The 14,763-nt window shown below is 46.0% G+C and overlaps 1 protein-coding gene across 1 annotated transcript in view; it reads left to right on the top strand.

Moving 5' to 3' along the window:
- Positions 1 to 4,625: 4,625 nt before the first annotated feature.
- Positions 4,626 to 14,763, top strand: part of GRB2 (growth factor receptor bound protein 2) — a 95,751-nt gene continuing 85,613 nt past the window's right edge. The window contains exon 1 of the mRNA XM_066381196.1: positions 4,626 to 4,791. The gene's annotated coding sequence lies outside the window, so the exon portion shown is untranslated. The remainder of the gene's footprint in view (positions 4,792 to 14,763) is intronic.

The raw sequence follows: 14,763 nt of genomic DNA, 5'->3' as shown, positions 1-14,763 counted from the left end.
GACAAGAAAGGCATAGGTTAAAATCTTCAGTTCTACTATATTGGGTTCCCCTGGGGAAGTTACAAACCTCTCTAAGACTCAGTTTCTAAGTATGTAAAATGGGAAGTAATCTACCCTGTAGAAACACTGTGATTTTAGTACACACTGGGTGGTAAGTACCATATTTCTCCATGTATAAGACGCTTCCATGTTTAAGACGCACCTTATTTTTGGGGCCCGAAATTTGAAAAAAAAAATGTATTACATAAAATTATTGAACTCAAGTTTTATTTATCATAAAATTCATACAACTCTTCATCACTGTCAAAACTCCTATCCAGGCCCTGGCCGGTTGGCTCAGTGGTAGAGCGTCGGCCTGGCGTGCAGAAGTCCGGGGTTCGATTCCCGGCCAGGGCACACAGGAGACGCACCCATCTGCTTCTCCACCCCTCCCCCTCTCCTTCCTCTCTGTCTCTCTCTTCCCCTCCTGCAGCGAGGCTCCATTGGAGCAAGGATTGCCCCGGGCGCTGGGGAAGGCTCCTTGGCCTCTGCCCCAGGCGCTTGAGTGGCTCTGGTTGCGACAGAGCATCGCCCCCTGGTGGGCAGAGCATCTCCCTCTGGTGGGCGTGCCGGGTGGATCCCGTGGTCGGGCGCATGCGGGAGTCTGTCTGACTGTCTCTCCCCATTTCTAGCTTCAGAAAAATACAAAAAACAAAACAAAACAAAAACTCCTATCCATTAGTTTGTCCTCATCTGTGTTCAATGACAAATCACTGTCTTTAACAATGAGTGCAAAATCAAGCATGAAAAAGTAGAAAATGCAAGTAAAAAACTTTACAACCACTGTATAAGATGCACCCAGTTTTCAGACCCCAAAATTTTCGAAGTGGGGTGTGTCTTATACATGGGGAAATATGGTAAATGGTCGTCTTGTTATTTTAACCTCATGTCAGAAATCTCCTGCTTAAAAACCTACAGAGGCCTGACCGGGCAGTAGCACAGGAGATAGAGCATCGGACTGGGATGTGGAGGACCCAGGTTTGACACCCCGAGGTTGCCAGCTTGAGCGTGGGCTCATCTGGTTTTTTTTTAAAAATGATTTATTTTATCTTATTTATTAATTTTTTTAGAGAGGAGAGAGAGAGGGAGAGAGAGAGACAGAGAGGGAGAGAGAGGAGAGAGAGACAGAGAGAGAGAAGGGGGGAGGAGCTGGAAGCATCAACTCCCATATGTGCCTTGACCAGGCAAGCCCAGGGTTTCGAACCGGTGACCTCATCATTTCCAGGTCGACGCTTTATCCACTGTGCCACCACAGGTCAGGCCGGGCTCATCTGGTTTGAGCAAAGCTCACCAGCTTGGACCCAGGGTTGCTGGCTTGAGCAAGGGGTTACTCAGTCTGCTGAAGACCTGCGGTCAAGGCACATATGTGAAAGCAATCAATGAACAACTAAGGTGTCGCAACAAAAAACTGATGATTGATGCTTCTCATCTCTCTCCATTCCTGTCTGTCTGTCCCTGTCTATCCCTCTCTCTGACTCTCTCTGTCTCTGTAAAAAACAACAAAAAAAAAACAAAAGAAAAACAAACCTACAGAGGTTGCATGTCACTTGCAAATTAAACCTAAACCACACATCTTGGCCTAGTCTCTCTCTCATTACTCCTCCTCCTAAATCCTAAACTGTGGCCAATCTGAAATGTTAACTGATTCCATCACTCTTTCCTCCCTGCTTTCAGTAGCAGTTAAAACACCAAGTCCTCCTGGATTACCTGAGCACCAAGTAACTGGCTCCCTCCTCCACGTCCTAGATGTAGTTCAATGGCACTGTTTTGCCTTGCAGTCTAGGCAACTATCCTCTAGATTCCAAACTGCTGAAAGCAGAGACGTTCTGAGGTTCATCCATTCCCCTGCATGACTCCTTGCATGTAGTTGACAATAAATACTTAGTGAAAGAAAATTCATTTTCCTTATATTGAGGGGCTATTTTTCTCTATAAAATCAGATATTTGGTTATTCTCACTTCAACACTAATTTGTTGGCTTCTGAAGAGCACATTACCATTAAATACATTCTGCTCTCTCCTTTAATTGGAAAGAACTTTTGAAACTGAAAAATAAGAATTACTTCTCTAAGCCACCATCTTCTGTTACTCCCCTGTACTCACCCCGCCTAGTACAGGAATTAAACTATTTAGCATTACCCAGAACATGACTCTCTCACACCTCAATTCCTTTGTATGTGCTGCTGTTCCCTTCACCTGGAACGCCCTCACCTCCGCTTCTCTGTCGGGCAAACTCCTACTCATCCTCCAAGATTCAGCCCATATATCATCGTATCACCTTCTCTGGGAAGGCTTTTCTGAGATGGGCAGAATAGTGAAACCTTCCCTCTCCATCCCCTTAAGCTTCCTCAGCAATTTTCCAAGTAATTCTAGCAATACTTGTGGCATTATTTACTTTTCTTCCATTCCCCTAGACAGTGAATTCTTTGAAGGCCAGGATTGCGATTGTCCTTGTACCTTCTAGATCTAGCACAGCTGTATATACTAGGCCAGTGGTTCTCAAACTTTTTGAAGTCAGGGTGCATTTAAAATCCTACAAATAATTATAGGCACACTATATACACATTTCTGAGAAATATGTTATAAGTCAAATATTAAAGAAAAAATATAAAGTCCAAGCATGCTTTTATGGTAGTTAAATGAAATAAATATGACAAAATTAAATTTATTCTGACATTAAAAAACATTTTATGTTATATTTTTTGTTATGCTTTTTAGAATTCGTAAAAAAAGAGGTTAAAAAAAAACGACAAAGGCCCTGGCCGGTTGGCTCAGTGGTAGAACGTTGGCCTGGTGTGCAGGAGTCCCAGGTTTGATTCCTGGCCAGGGCACACAGGAGAAGCGCCCATCTGCTTCTCCACCCGCCCCCCTCTCCTTCCTCTGTCTCTTCCCCTCCCACAGCCGAGGCTCCATTGGAGCAGGGTTGGCCCGGGCGCTGCGGATGGCTCTGTGGCCTCTGCCTCAGGCTCTAGAATGGCTCTGGTTGCAACAGAGCAACGCCCCAGATGGGCAGAGCATCGCCCCCTGGTGGGCATGCCGGGTGGATCCTGGTCGGGCGCATGAGGGAGTCTGTCTGACTGCCTCCGTTTCCAACTTCAGAAAAATACAACTCCCCCCCAAAAAACAAACAAACAAAAAAAAACAACAAAAAAGATATCTATATTATATATACACATTCTTAATAAGATATAGTAAATTCAGCAGGTCCTGGCACGAATGTGTTAAATTTTTTCATTCTTTTTTATTTTTTTTATTTTTTATTCATTTTATTTTTATTTTTTTTAAATTTTATTTAATTTTTAATTTTTTTATTTATTCATTTTAGAGAGAGAGAGAGAGAGGAGAGACAGAGAGAGAGAAGGGGGCGGGAGGAGCAGGAAGCATCAACTCCCATAAGTGCCTTGACCAGGCAAGCCCAGGGTTTCGAACCGGCGACCTCATCATTTCCAGGTCGATGCTTTATCCACTGCGCCACCACAGGTTAGGCCAAATTTTTTCATTCTTGTGTTTATGAGAAACATGAGCCTGATGTGTCCTCGCGATTTCTTCAATGTTTGGGCACATATTTGAAAGGCAAACTCTCATTTCCTTGTCAATACATTGAAGAATTCCTCTCTTTTTACTCTTGTGTTGAGGGTAGAAAATCCTAATTCACATAAATAGGATGTTGAAAATTGTAGTAAAACGTTCAAAGCGTTTTTAGATATTGCTACATATTCTTCTTTTATAGAAATCCAAAGGCTTCAAGAGACAATTCCTTATGTTTGATCATCAATCCAAAACCCCCACCATACATATCATCTTAACTTTACACCAAACAAAGGATAGAAGAAACTTGCCTCCAGTCTTTCCCTGGGAACATGGGGAGGTAGTGTAAACAATCCAGCACCACAGCTTAACAGCCTTTTGCAACCTAATCATGCAAGTGAGGTGGTGAGTTGGGCAGACTGTCATCTTACAGCCAATTCCCCACACCTCTGTCCCCCAAAAATCTAAACTCCAAAAGCCCTGTTGGTTTTTTGGTCCGCAACAGGCACATATTTCTCTGGAATACCATAGGGCGCACCTGGAAATCTTCTAGGGCACATCAGTGCGCCCTGGCCCACACTTTGGGAACCACTGTACTAGGCACTTAATTCAATCAATGAACAAATGAATCTGTTCATCCACCTAACACTGCACAGTTTTGTTTGGACCAGATTCTCAAATATTTAAAGACCTGGTACTCTACTTGGGGTACTTCATGCTGGAGGGAGACTCTCCTCCGATCCCACAATCGCCCTGGTTTGGCAGAAGGGGAAAGGAAATAATTTGGATATGCATAAATCTTCCTCCTTCAGGGTTACGCTATAACGTACTCGCTCTGAAACCGAGTGGTTTATAGCGACTCCCTGACGGTGCCATGATGGTGCCACCTGCCGTGGGCGGCCTGACGCAACCGCCCTGGTATCTAGAAAGTCTTGCCCGCGGAGGCCAGGCCCAGAGGAAGCGCCTGCGCTCTGGACCTTTTCCGCCGGGAGAAGTCTCGCGGGGGCGGGGCGGGGAAGTTCTCGCGGGACCTCGACGCGGAGCGGAAGCGAGGCTGCTTCAGCGACCGGGTGGCGTCGGTGGTGGCGGCGGTGGCGGTGTCGAAGGTTGTGGAGGTGACAGCAGCGGGAATAGGCGCTGCCCTCGGGGAGCAGCAGCGGTGTTGGCGGCCACTCGCACTTTTGCGGAGGGTCGGCCGTGTGCGGAGTGGAGCAGCTGCGCCACGGTGAGTGGGGCCGGCGGCGGCGGCGGCGGCGTGCTACGGTGCCTCTTCCTCCCTCTTTCTTAGCGGGAGTCGGCCCGCAGGGATCCGGCCCAGCTTAGCGAGGGCCGCCCGGTCTCGGGTTCGAGGCGGCAAGGCCCGGGGCAGGAGCTGAGTCCTCTGGGCTCCAGGCTGCACGTTTCCTCTTTTGGGGCTCTTCCTTCCTGGGAACCGTCCTCCCTGGCTCTTGGTTCGGGACAGAGCCTCGGACCCCGGGTCAAGAGGCTGGGGGCTCCTAATCAAATTTCACTCCTTCTTCATGAGGATTTGAGCAGAAGGAGCCCAGGAGAAACCCGAGAGCACGGGGTACTCATTCTGTGAGTCAGTCTGACTTGGCTTGGAGGCGGGGGATTCGCTGCGGGCTGCAGATATGGTGATTGATGCTCCTTCGACCTGCACGGCCACCACGTCACCATCTCCTGGTGTCTGAGCAGAATTTCGGGAGGGAACCCACCAACCCTATTAACACCATGATTTAGAACATTTGCGGCCAGAGCCAGTCGAGATGCCTTTACTTATGTCCGCCTCCCCCCCCCCCCCCCCGTTTTTTGGAACTGCTAATTATTTGTTAAGAAAAGTAAGCAGCAGTGGTTGGAATGCTCCGAGGAAAGATTTCAATGAGAGAGAGTAGAGAAACAGTGGTGTTTTTCATATATAACGCCCCGTGTTTGTTTGTAAGCCATACGAGTTACCGCTTGTTTAGGAAGTTAATTCTAGGCTGGCTTCAGATGTTGTAAAAATACAATTTGCAGAGGAGTTGAGGTGCACTCTAGATGTCTTCGTACTGTTGACTCTCAGAAAAGAGTTGGGAAGACACAGGAGAGAAATGACCATTGGTCTCTTTGGCGTTCTTGTCCCCTTTTTCACTTTGTATCTCTACAGTTATTGCCTTCCTTTTCCATCTACTTCTCTCCATTTCACTGCGGACACTAAATACCTACTTGTGTAATGCAAGTCATTTGTCCCCTCCCCCCACCTTTTTTCTAATCTACTTCCCCTTCTCTTTTATTATCCCCTCTCTGGCAGACTTTTTCAAGGTTTCTCCTTCCGCAGTTCTTTTTCTCCCTTATTTCAAGATTCCGTTTTCTTTCCCGGGAAGATACTTTCTTTCCTGCTTTATCTTTTACTTTTAAGCGTCCACTGTGTACCTTCAGTCAGCCAGAAGAGTTGCTAGAGAGCCATGCAAGACTTGAGTTCTCCCCCTGGGAACTCAGAGGCTCAAAGGATTGAATTCATCCGTAAGTAATCAATACTGCCACTAGGTCACAAGTGGAGCTTGCTTCTCTCATTTGTTGTTTTCTTCATTTTCAGCTCATTTCATGCTTTTGTGCCTGCTTATGCTTTTCTTCCCAAGTCTCATATTAGTATGGACGGTTGGATCAATCTGGGACTTGTAGGACTTCTTTCTGGCTTTTAGTGGGGATGGTTAAGGTAAAAAATGAAAACCAACATAGATCTCTGTATTACAATAGAATTAAAAGAACATGAAATAAATAAATAAAATATATATATATTTTGTGACAGTCAGAGAGAAGAACAGACAGACAGGAAGGGAGAGAGATGAGAAAAGTCAATTCTCTGTTGCGGTTCCTTGGTTGTTCATTGATTGCTTTCTCATATGTGCCTTGACTGGGGGGCTACAGCAGACCGAGTGACCCCTTGCTCAAGCTCTCGATCTTGGGCTCAAGCTGGTGAATCTTGCTCAAACCAGATGAGCCCACGCTCAAGCTGGCGACCTTGGGGTCTCAAACCTGGGTCCTCTGCGTCCCAGTCCGACGCTCTATCCACTGCGCCACCTCCTGGTCAGGCAAGAACATGAAACATTTAAGGGAGTAGAATTTAGTTAGACCTTTGATTGATTAAAGCTTTCCCATTAAAATAGTACTGCTATTTTTTTAACCAGGCTTAAAGAATTTTTATTTTTAAACTTACTTTAAAATTGTAGTTGACTGCCCTGGCCGGTTGGCTCAGCGGTAGAGTGTTGGCCCTAGTGTGCAGGAGTTCTGGGTTCGATTCCCGGCCAGGGCACACAGGAGAGGTGCCCATCTGCCTCTCTACCCCACCCCTATCCTTCCTCTCTGTCTCTCTCTTCCCCTTCCGCAGCCAAGGCTCCATTGGAGCAGGGTTGGCCCCGGGCTCTGAGGATGGCTCTGTGGCCTCTGCCTCAGGCTCTAGAATGGCTCTGGTTGCAACAGAGCAACACCCCAGATGGGCAGAGCATCGCCCCCTGGTCGGGCGCATGCGGGAGTCTGTCTGACTGCCTCCCCGTTTCCAACTTTGAAGGGAAAAAAAAATTTGTAGTTGACGTACAATGTTATATTCATTTCATGTGTATTTTACCAGGCTTTTAAAAATCAGACATCTTGTCTGACCAGGCGGTGGCGCAGTGGATAGAGCGTCGGACTGGGATGCAGAGGACCTAGGTTTGAGACCCCGAGGTCTCCAGCTTGAGCGCTGGCTCATCTGGTTTGAGCAAAGCTCACCAGCTTGGACCCAAGGTCGCTGGCTCCAGCAAGGGGTTACTCAGTCTGCTGTAGCCCGCGATCAAGGCACATATGAGAAAGCAATCAATGAACAACTAAGGTGTCGCAACGAAAAACTGATGATTGATGCTTCTCATCTCTCAACGTTCCTGTCTGTCTGTCCCTATCTAGCCCTCGTTCTGTCTCTGTAAAAAAAAAAAATCAGGCATCTTTTCCTACATCTGTTAGAATTAGCCTTCTTTGTTCATGTCAGGCTTTTTGACAGGGAAGAAAACTTTTGCTGCCCCTTCCCCTATTCAAAATTTTCTGAATTTCAAAACAAAAGAAGTTAATTCTGTAGTTGGTTTTCTTTGATGCTACAAGTAAGCATTTAAATACATGAGGCTGTGGCCCTGGCCGGTTGGCTCAGCGGTAGAGCGTCGGCCTGGCGTGCGGGGGACCCGGGTTCGATTCCTGGCCAGGGCATATAGGAGAGGCGCCCATTTGCTTCTCCACCCCCCCCCCCTCCTCTCTGTCTCTCTCTTCCCCTCCCGCAGCCGAGGCTCCATTGGAGCAAAGATGGCCCGGGCGCTGGGGATGGCTCCTTGGCCTCTGCCCCAGGCGCTAGAGTGGCTCTGGTCGCGGCATAGCGACACCCCGGAGGGGCAGAGCGTCGCCCCTGGTGGGCATGCCGGGTGGATCCCGGTTGGGCGCATGCGGGAGTCTGTCTGACTGTTTCTCCCCGTTTCCAGCTTCAGAAAAATACAAAAATAAAAAATAAAAAATAAAATAAAATAAATACATGCTGTTCACTTCCTCAGCAGTGTACTCAGAGGTGAGGGGTTACTAGGTATTAAATACTACTATTGTAGTTGAGCCCTGGCCAGATAGCTCGGTTGGTTGTGGGTTCAATCTCAGGTGAAGGCACATAAAAGGAATAGATCAGTATTTCTGTCTAAGCTCTCTCCCTTCATCTTTATAAAATCAGTATTTTTTTTTACAGAGACAGAGAGAGAGTGGGATAGACAGGAACAGAGAGAGTTGAGAAGCATCAATCATTAGTTTATTGTTGTGACACCTTAGTTGTTCATTTATTGCTTTCTCATATGTGCCTTGATCGCGGGCTACAGCAGACTGAGTAACCCCTTGCTGGAGCCAGCGACCTTGGGTCCAAGCTGGTGAACTTTGCTCAAACCAGATGAGCCTGCGCTCAAGCTGGCAACCTCGGGGTCTCAAACCTGGGTCCTCCACATCCTAGTCTGACGCTCTACCCACTGCACCACTGCTTGGTCAGGCAGTAAATTATTATTATTATTATTTTTATTTATTTTTTGTATTTTTCTGAAGCTGGAAACGGGGAGAGACAGTCAGACAGACTCCCGCATGCGCCCGACCGGGATCCACCCGGCAGGCCCACCAGGGGCAAGGCTCTGCCCACCAGGGGGCGATGCTCTGCCCCTCCAAGATGTTGCTCTGCCGCTACCAGAGCCACGCTAGCGCCTGGGGCAGAGGCCAAGGAGCCATCCCCAGCGCCCGGGCCATCTTTGCTACAATGGAGCCTTGGCTGCGGGAGGGGAAGAGAGAGACAGAGAGGAAGGAGGGGGCGGGGGTGGAGAAGCAAATGGGCGCTTCTCTTATGTGCCCTGGCCGGGGATCGAACCCGGGTCGCCCGCATGGCAGGCAGACGCTCTATCGCTGAGCCAACCGGCCAGGGCCTATTTTTTTTTTAAAGTAAATACTACTAGTTGATGGTACTTAGAGATTTTTTTATTTTTCTGAAGTTGGAAACGGGGAGGCAGACAGACTGCCGCATGGACCCGACCAGGATCCAACCGGCACGCCCACCAGGGGGCGATGCTCTGCCCATCTGGGGCGTTGCTCTGTTGCGACCAGAGCCATTCTAGCGCCTGAGGCAGAGGCCACAGAGCCATCCTCAGTGCCCGGGCCAACCTTGCTCCATTGGAGGCTCAGCTATGGGAGGGGAAGAGAGAGACAAAGAGGAAGGAGAAGGGGAGGGGTGGAGAAGCAGATGGGCGCTTCTCCTGTGTGCCCTGGCCGTGCATCGAACCTGGGACTCCTGCACGCCAGGCCGACGCTCTACCACTGAGCCAACCGGCCAGGGCCTTACCTGTGAATCTTATTTGAAATTAGGTTCTAGGCCAAAGGCCACCACATTACTGAATTCCAGAAGGCACTCTGCAGTAAATTCAGTCTCTGAATTGGGTGATTTTGATGCAGCTGGTCTCAGGACCAAAACTGTTGTTACAGTATACAGCCATAAAATAATGAGACTAGAGTGTGGCTTTCAATTACTCAACTTAAAAGTATACTTTTCTGGATATACAGAGTAAATATTTGAAAGCCTAACGGAATAAGTGACTATGGTTGTGATTAATTTTGGTATGAGCTTTCTTAGAACTATGATGTAGAGCAATTTAATTTTAAATTAGACTTAATAGGGCTATTAATTTGCCTATCAGAGAATATGTAGATTGGAGTTATAAATTTACTGTGAAAATATATGGACTGATATTTTGAAAGAGACTGGTGATACTAGTTGACACCTCTTAGTGCTTTATGCCAGGGACTCTGCTAAGGCCGATACAGGTGCTGTCTCTTTTAAAAATCAGAATGGCCTGATGAGGTTGTTGCTGTTATTTCCATTTTCCAGCTGAGGATACTAGGGATTAGAGCAGGGGTCTCCAAACATTTTACACAGGGGGCCAGTTCACTGTCCCTCAGACCATTGGAGGGCTGCCAAATACAGTGGTCCTTTCACTGATCACCAATGAAAGAGGTGCCCCTTCCAGAAGTGCAGTGGGGGCTGGATAAATGGCCTCAGGGGGCTGCATTGCAGTTTGGGGACGCCTGGATTAGAGAATATAACATTTCTCCAGTGTCACCCACACATTTAGTAAGTGATAAAGTAACAGTTGAATCCAGATCTAACTCAGGAACATCAGTGATTTTGTTTTTTGTTTTTTCTAACTACAAAAGTAGTAAATGCTTATATACTGAATATATAAGTAAAGTGTATAGAGTAGAAGTAAAATATTCTATGATCGTACTCCCAGAGGTAACCATTGTTAACCTTTTGAATTTTTTCTTTAGCCACACACTAATATATATTATTTTGCTTTATAGAAATGGGATAAACTGTAATTTTCTTCAGTTTTTTAAAAATATATCTTGGTACTTACATAGAAAGATAGTATATAGATATGCTCATGAATATAGATTAGGTATGTATGCATTTTGCACATGGTATTTATGTCACTATTTCAGTGAGACAAATCTGGGAAGTGGAATTGTTTGTTCAAGGATATTTATTTATTTATTTATTTATTTATTTTTATTTTTATTTTTTTATTTTATCTATTCATTTTAGAGAGGAGAGAGAAAGGAAGAGAGAGAGAGACAGAGAAGGTGGGGAGGAGCTGGAAGCATCAACTCCCATATGTGCCTTGACCAGGCAAGCCCAGGGTTTCGAACCGGCGACCTCAGCATTTCCAGGTCGACGCTTTATCCACTGCGCCACCACAGGTCAGGCAAGGATATTTATTTTAAAATAGCAAATAGATACTACAAAATTATTCTTCAAGAAGATTGAACTAATTAATTCCCTGCTAGAGTGTGGGCTCTGATAATTTTAAAGATTTTATTTATTTATTACAGAGTCAGAGAGAGGGATAGATAGGGACAGACAGGAACAGAGAGAGATGAGAAACATCAATCATCAGTTTTTTGTTGTGACACCTTAGTTGTTCATTGATTGCTTTCTCATATGTGCCTTGACTGCGGGCTTTCAGCAGACCGAGTAACCTCTTGCTCAAGCCAGCGACCTTGGGTCCAAGCTGGTGAGCTTTTGCTCAAACCAGATGAGCCCGCGCTCAAGCTGGCGACCTTGGGGTCTCGAACCTGGGTCCTCCACATCCCAGTCTGATGCTCTATCCACTGCGCCACCGCCTAGTCAGACTGTGATAATTTTATTATTATGATCCAATACTGAGCACATTGTTGGGCATATATTAGCTGCTCAAAATATTATGAATAAACATTGGGTAGGGTGAAGAGCCTGAGAGTCTTTTCACCCAGAGTATTGCAGAGACTAGATTTTGAAAATCTTTTAAAATTTGCCAACTAGTGCCTAACCAGGTGGTGATGCAGTGGATAGAGTGTCGGACTGGGATGCAGAGGACCCAGGTTTGAAAACCTGAGGTCACTGACTTTAGCGTGGGCTCATCTGGTTTGAGCAAGGCTCACCAGCTCGAACCCAAGGTCGCTGGCTTGAGCAAGGGGTCACTCACTTTGCTGTAGCCCCGGTCAAGGCACATATGAGAAAGCAATCAATGAATAACTAAAGTGCCACAACAAAGAATTCATGCTTCTCATCTCTTTCCCTTCCTGTCTGTTTGTCCCTATCTGTCCCACTCTCTATCTCTGTCACACACAAAAATTTTTTTTGCCAACTAGTTGGTGAAAGAAATCTCATTGTTTTAATTTGCAGTTTTTTAATAGGGAAGTTGAACATCTTACATGTTTTCAGTAGAGTCACATTGTAACTTATTTTGACTGACTTAATGTCAGGCTCTGTCCAAAGCACTTCATATGTGTTATCTCTATTACCTAATTTATTTATTTATTTTTATTTTTTTTAAATTTTATTTTATTTTTTCATTTTAGAAAGAGAGGGGGAGAGAGAGAGAAGAGAGAGACAGAGAGAAATAAGGGGGGGGGAGCAGGAAGCATCAACTCCCATATGTGCCTTGACCAGGCAAGCCCAGGGTTTCGAACCAGCAACCTCAGCATTTCCAGGTCAACGCTTTATCCACTGCGCCACCACAGGTCAGGCTCTATTACCTAATTTAATGTTCAGTGAATCTTATAAAGTAGATGTTAGTATCCCCATTTACAGATGAGGAAGTCGGGGCATGTTTCAGAAGCTTGAGGCTTGCCCAAAATTATATCAATAGCTGGTCAGCATCAGGATATTGACTTGAACCGGGATCAGCCTGCCTTTTGAGACTATTCAGACTCAATACTAAGCTATCCTGGCCCAATAAGTGACATGTCTTTTACTTCTTGTGAATTTTGGGAAGAGAGTTAAATGGGAGAAAGAAAATAAAATCCTACAAGTACCGTTAGGAGACTGCATTTTAGGATACAGTTGCATACTGCTTGAAATGAGCAGTTCAAGCTGCACTTGCCTTCTTAAAATTCACTGCTCGGAACGGGCTGCAGAGCTGTGTGCTGGGGACAGTTGAGACATATTCTCATTAGGTTTCACTGTTGAGTGTACTCTCAACCCATTTTCTTGTGAAATGCACAGCAACATCTAACCTATTGAAATTATTATACATTGTGTTCACTTTCAGATTTCTTCCTTTTAGTAATTAGTGTTGTATATGTGATAGAATTTTTTTTCATCTTTAATGAGACTCACCCATTTGAATTCCTTTGGCCTATGTTCTCTTTGCTGTGGATAGCCTAATAAGCTGACATCTGCAAATTTTGTCCAAGAGATGTTCTTTGGCAAAGGCACAGAGGTATTGTATGTGCTTGGTTTTCATGTCTGTCAAACTATCTCACAAAGCAGTAGTCACTTGAAGCATGATTTTCAAGTGTTAGTCTGTTTAAGCTTTTTCTGGAAACCTGTGGTAGATGAGTAACAAAAAAACAAGTGTTGAAAACTGTCTTGGTTTTTATGCGATGGCAGTTTATTTACACTGCAGTTGTCTAAAATTCTGAGTAACAGACTTTTGTGCCCTATTACTATATAGAAAGTACCTTGGCCCTGGCCGGTTGGCTCAGCGGTAGAGCGTCGGCCTGGTGTGCGGAGGACCCGGGTTCGATTCCCGGCCAGGGCACATAGGAGAAGCGCCCATTTTGCTTCTCCACCCTCCCCTCCTTCCTCTCTCTCTCTTCCCCTCCCACAGCCACGGCTCAATTGGAGCAAAGATGGCCCGGGCGCTGGGGATGGCTCCTTGGCCTCTGCCCCAGGCGCTAGAGTGGCTCTGGTCTAGGCAGAGCGACGCCCCGGAGGGGCAGAGCATCGCCCCCTGGTGGGCAGAGCGTCACCCCTGGTGGGCGTGCTGGGTGGATCCCAGTCGGGCGCATGCGGGAGTCTGTCTGACTGTCTCTCCCCGTTTCCAGCTTCAGAAAAATACACACAAAAAAAAAAGAAAGAAAGAAAATGAAAGTACCTTGACAGTGACAGTGCTCTGGGTTTCTGTCTGATTTCTATTTGTCAAAAATGAAACTTGCCTGACCTGTGGTGGCGCAGTGGATAAAGTGTCAACCTGGAAACACTGAGGTTGCCGGTTCAAAACCCTGGGCTTGCCCGGTCAAGGCACATATGGGAAGTGATGCTTCCTGCTCCTCCCCCCTTCTCTCCCTCTCTCTCTCACTCTCCTCTCTATAATGAATAAATAAAAATCTTTAAAAAAAAAATGAAACCTTATATTTTTATATCTGCTCAGTTATTCTCCACTTTCCCTTCATTGATACATAGTCCCAACAATGAGACCTGGAGACCCATTAAAATAATTGGTCACGTCTGTGGAAAATATTGATGGGCATGTAGCAGAGATTTTGGAGTATTTATAAACAACTAAAAATAGGTACACACTTTGGAAAGTTGGCAAAAAAAGAAAACCAGTATTAATGCTGGGAAAAATGGAAGGATTATACTAGAAAAGAAAGTTGGTTGTAATATATTATTTATTTAAATTACCAGTGAACAATATTTCATGTTGTAATACTACTGCTTAAACCAGAATATGTGATATTACTAGGATAAGGCAAGGGGAAATTGGCAGGGGTGAAACAGCTAGATCCTCATCTTTCAGGTACTAGGTGATGGCTGGAATAAACTAAGAAATAACAGAAGCATATTATTTAGAAATATTGTTAAGTGAATGATACAAATAGAAAGTTAAAAACAATTGAGGGTGATTGCTTATGGGTGTTAGAGTAAGGAACTACTCTTTTTCATAATTTTGTGTGTGTGTGTGTGACAGAGACAGAGAGAGGGACAAAAAGGGACAGACAGACAGGAAGGGAGAGAGATGAGACGCAGAGTTCTTTGTTGCGGCACTTTAGTTCATTGATTGCTTTCTCATATGTGCCTTGACCGGGGGCTACAGCAGACTGGGTGACTCCCTGCTCAAGCCAGCGACCTTGGGTCCAAGCTGGTGAGCCTTGCTCAAACTAGATGAGCCTGTGCTCAAGCTGGCAACCTCAGGGTTTCAAGCCTAGGTCCTCCGTGTCCCAGTCTGATGCTCTATCCCAGGGGTCCTCAAACTACGGCCCGCGGGCCACATGCGGCCCCCTGAGGCCATTTTTCGGGCCCCTCCGCCTCACTTCTGGAAGGGGCACCTCTTTCATTGGTGGTCAGTGAGAGGAGCACAGGATGCATCCTGTGCTCCTGGAGTACTGTATGTGGCAGAGCCGCAGCGTTGCTTACATACAGTAC

This window comes from Saccopteryx leptura, chromosome 4 (assembly GCF_036850995.1).
Source record: "Saccopteryx leptura isolate mSacLep1 chromosome 4, mSacLep1_pri_phased_curated, whole genome shotgun sequence".
Classification (NCBI taxonomy): Eukaryota; Metazoa; Chordata; class Mammalia; order Chiroptera; family Emballonuridae; genus Saccopteryx; species Saccopteryx leptura.
This window is presented reverse-complemented; position numbering and strand designations above follow the sequence as displayed.